General features: G+C 44.0%; 1 pseudogene; it reads left to right on the top strand.

Moving 5' to 3' along the window:
* Positions 1-2,178: 2,178 nt before the first annotated feature.
* Positions 2,179-2,301, top strand: LOC127193539 (uncharacterized; annotated as a pseudogene).
* Positions 2,302-4,836: the final 2,535 nt, after the last annotated feature.

Here is a 4,836-nt window from a genome sequence, read left to right on the forward strand (position 1 = left end):
GGGTCCTTTTCTTCCCTCTTCCCCCCCGGAAACCCGGGACGCGCGCCGGAGGTTCCGTAGGACGGAGCGGCTCAGGACCTGGCGCTGGGCTTGAGCGGCGCCACGTGGGGGCGCGTTCGTGCTTCTCAGCGGATTAATCGCACTTTGCCCAGAACAGAAAGTTCTCCAAGGTGCAGGAACCAGCCGGTGCTGGGCTGCCTACGGAGCAGCTTGGTGTCTCCTGTACAAGAGGAGTCACACAAGCGCCTTCTGGGCAGAAAAACTAGGGGAGGACTTTTTGGTTTGCTTCTTTAGACAATATGGCCAACCACGAGGGATACAACTCTAGATGGTGAAAATAAAGAGTTTTCCAACGGTGCGTTTTTAGGTCCGCTTCAGCGGGTCTGAGCCCTGAGCCCTGTTGACTGTTTAACTGGCCATGTTGCTGTGGTCTTGAAACACATCATGTTGATTTCAGAAAGAACGCCCTAAAACACTTTGAATGATCTAGGCGCGTTTTCATGGAGTCTTTAGCGAAAGCAGAGTATACTTCACTTTGTGTCTCTTCCGTGGTATATCCCAAAAGCGCAAACCGTGCTGCACTGCATAGTTGGCGCTCAGCAAATATTTGTGATGACTGTCTGTAAAAAACAAAACAAAACAAAACACTGCTACATCTAACGTCTGCATGTTACTTGTTGGAGCAGAAGTCGATACTTACAAAGCTGAACTAATATAGTTTTATAAATTTAGTCAGGAACTTCCATGCGACCTCTTCTTTTAACTTGCAGTAGAGTACACAGACACCAGCTGGAAGTGTCAGCTGGGGCACAAATAATGCCACACAAATGTGCTGTCTCCTTGGCCCAAATAATACATATTTACAACTGCATAGGAAGAGTGTTAAAGAACCTTCCTCATCTTCAAAGTAAGAAATATGAGTTTGGATTCAACCATTCTGCATTTTACTGGGCTCTCTCATGTAAAATTCTCAGCAGGAATGGTGATGCATGCCTTCAATCCCTCCTCAAGGAGGCTTAGGCTGGAGGACCAGAGCTGGTGAAGCCTTAGCTACTCGGCAGACCTTTTCTCAACAACAAAAATTTTACATAAACCTGGGAAAGTGTGTACACGCGTGAGTGTGGGCAAGTGTGTTACTTCCCTAAATATACTCTGGTTCCCCAGGAAACCTTTCCGTTGCACAGGCCTTTTAGACACTGTGTCCATTTAACCCCACTTAGAAAAACTATAGTTTACGGCCACATTTAAAGCAAGCCTCTGAACGTTAACTTAAGAAAATTTCATCGTAAGCATTTCTGCAAACAGTTGATTTAAGTAGCTACTATCACAGAAAGGAATCTTGCTGGAAGGGTGTCACTATTGGTAGTGGCCAACAAGTAATGAATATGTGCTAAATCATGAAACTGTTTATTTACCCTCACAACTGCTTTGAATAATAAGTGAAATGTCATTTGTCAGGGAAATAAATTCAGTTTTGGAGAGTTGGGGAGACCTACTCAAGATAGATCATTGACCAAGAATTCTCTCAAAAAATTATGCATGCATAACACACACACACACACACACACACACACACACACACACACACACACACACACGTTTTTCCTGGATGTTTATCTGTGCACCACTTGCGTGCCTGGTCCTAGAGGAGTGAGAACAGGCCACCATATCCCCTGGAACTGGAGTTAGTGATATTTGTGAGTTGCAAGAACAACTGAACTACTTTATCTCCTCCCCCTCCTCCTCCTCCTCTTCCTCCTTCTCTTCTTGTTCTTAGAGACAGGATTTCCCTGTGTAACCCTGGATAGCATGGAGCTAGCTCTCAAGATCAGGCTGGCCTTGAACTCAGATATCTTCCTGCCTCTGCCCTGAGTGAGGTACTTAATGCCCAAATTTAGGACAATTTCTCCCCTGCTCTTCATCAGTTTTTAAATTTAGCAACACAAAGTACTAGGTTTCATTACGGTAGTTTCATGTCATTAAACATTTCCAATTGTTCCCCTCTCCCTCCTGGCTAGACTTGCTGGTTCCTTCCGCCCCCCCCCCCCACATACCCAACTCTCTACTAACACTGTGGTTTTAATTAGTGTGTTACTGGGGTCCTCTGAGGAACAGACACAAAAGCAGAGCTCATTATGAAAGAATGTTAGTAACAAAAAGAATTATGATAAGGAATTAAGGCATATATACCAGTCCTTTCCCCATGGGGACCTGGTGTGCAATGGTTGCAAACAAGCTTCCTTGGTAGGGTATGCAGCCTGTTGCCTAGATGGGTTGCCCTAAGGGGCCTTGGAGACAATTTTCTGACAGTTGTTCAAGTTTCAGACTCAATGCTGTCCTCAATCTAGGCTCCATACAAGTATGTGTGATGCCTTTGGAAAGCTCTAGTGGTCAAGATTTACATTAGCCAGGTCATCATGTGTAGAGGAATTTTCATTCAGAACATGGCTTCTCTGGCAAGAGATTACATCCAAAGACCTGCTAGGCTGTGTGATCCGGCTGGAATACAAACATGTGGGTGGTGCTGGCACATACCTTTATTAATCCCAGGAGGCAGAGGCAAGCAGATCTCTGAGTTCAAGGCCAGCCTGGCATAGAGCAATATTCAGGTAAAGAAAAGCTTAGGTACACACCTTTAATTCCAAGTAATGAAGATAAAGTTAGTTTGTAGAAAGAAGCACTCATGTTTTAAAATGATGTCTAATTGAGTGGCAGAAAAAAAAACAACAACTCAGAGAAAGATTTCTCAATAGGATACGCCCAACTCTCTTGAGAACAGAGTAGAAAGGGAAGCTACTTAAGGGAGCAGCACAGAGAGTGAGGGAGAGAGGAAGCCATTTTTGCCAGGACAGTAGTTGAGAGGCAGGTTGCAGACAGAGAACAAGCTAAACTCAGGTGAAGATAGAATTAACCAGAGACAGAGAAGCCGCCAGAAGATTAGCACAGAGGACTGGATTTAGTTCAAGGCCAAGCAGAGCAATTCAGAGAGAAGCAAAATTGAATAAGTCAGCTTGGAAAGGAGTTTGAGCCACAACAGCTGAGTTGAACCTGCCAGCTGAGCTTAAAAATAAGTAAAAAATAGTGAGTGGATTTAACAGTAAGTCTCAGAGGCTGAAAGCATTCTAGGTCTAGATTAGATTGTATGGAGGCTAGAAGTTTCCAAGACTAGGTGTAAGTTAGAAGACAGAGGCAGTAAGCCTCTGAGATGATAATTACATCACATGAATAAAAGCTACTTTCACAATCATGTGCGTCCACACTAAGCTACAGAATAAGTGTGACTGAGGTTCTGTGTAGAGCCAAGTTCAAGTTTCCTGGCTGCCACAAGATCCACATCTCAGAGAAGCAAGGCTTCACCAAGTTTACTGCAGATGAATTTGAAGACATGGTTCATTAGAAGCTATTCATTTCTGATGGCTGTGGGGTCCAAATATATCCCCAATCAGCGTTCCCTGGACAAGTAGAGAGCCCTACTTTTGTGAGGGCTTCCACGGTGCACTCCTGTACCTTACCAAATCATGTTCAGTAATGAGTCTCACATCCTCTCATGTCACATTCAGGGTTCAGCATGCCAGGATTTTAATCAGGGGAAATGCCTATGTCTTAGTTAAGCTTTCTATTACTATAGTAAAAGATGACCAGAAGCAGCTTTGGGAGGAAATGGTTTATTTCCTCTTGCAACTCTCAGGCCACACTCCATCACTAAAGGAAGTTGAGGCAGGAACCCAAAGCAGGAATCTGAAGGCAGGTACTGAAGAAGAAGTCATGGAGGAGTGATGTTTTCTGGCTTGTTTGCCCCTGGATTGCTCAGTTTGCTTTTCTTATATAGCTTGCCCAGCAATGGTACCACTGGAAATGGGCTGAGCTCTCTAACATCCATCAAGAAAGTTGCCCATTGACTTACCTACAGGCCAGCCAGTGGAAGCATTTCCTCAACTGAGAGTCCCTCTTCTAGGAAACCCAAGCTTGTGTCAAGTTGACCAAAAACTAAGCAGGACAGGCAGAGAAGGAAAAGAGCAAGCAGCCAGGTAAGGCTGGCTACATGTGAAGTTTAGAGGGAGGAAATCAACTAGGCACATTCTTGACCATCCAGGAAGTCTTAAAAAAGTTTGTCAAAACCACCATGGGACACATACCTTGAGGCAAAGCCCACCAAAAGGGCAGCTTGGTCTCCCAGGAGCTAGCTTACCTCAGCATTCCTTCCATGTTCAGTGTTTACTGGGAGCTGCTCCTGAGAACTGGGGGATGTAGCCTCAAAATGCACAAAGCAATGTGATTTAGGATTCATTAGAGGGCTGAGGACCAACCAAGGTACTTGTAATTGGAAGTTCGTGAGCACATGAAATAAGCTGCATTTCAAGTAATTTAAGGAGCAGTTGATAATGAATTTTACATGCTCCCCTCACACACCTCTATCAATTTTTTTTATCCAGGCTCTATTTCCACCTGATTTCAGTGGTGCACACTGCTGTGAAATAACAAAGGATAAAAAGCAATGTTTTTTTAAATGATGGTGCGTGACCCCATGAAGTTAAGTGGTACAGTTCCTGTACTATCATTATTTATCAAGTCTTTTGTGAACTGACTTGGCTTTGAACCTGCCTGTGTGCACCGGATGTCTCTGGAAGATAAAAGGCAGTTGAATGTAAAGATGTACACAAAGCCAGGGAATACAGCTGAGTAGTCGTGCACATGGCTCCAGGTTTGATTCCAGCACTACAAGAAGATAAAAAAAAACAAAGATGTGCAATACAACTGACTCCTTATACTATTGTTCCTGTTTTTCAACATCCCTGTTTTTTCTTAGGCTGTAAGAAAATCTAACCAGTTCTTTCT

Source organism: Acomys russatus, chromosome 8 (assembly GCF_903995435.1).
Source record: "Acomys russatus chromosome 8, mAcoRus1.1, whole genome shotgun sequence".
Taxonomy (NCBI): Eukaryota; Metazoa; Chordata; class Mammalia; order Rodentia; family Muridae; genus Acomys; species Acomys russatus.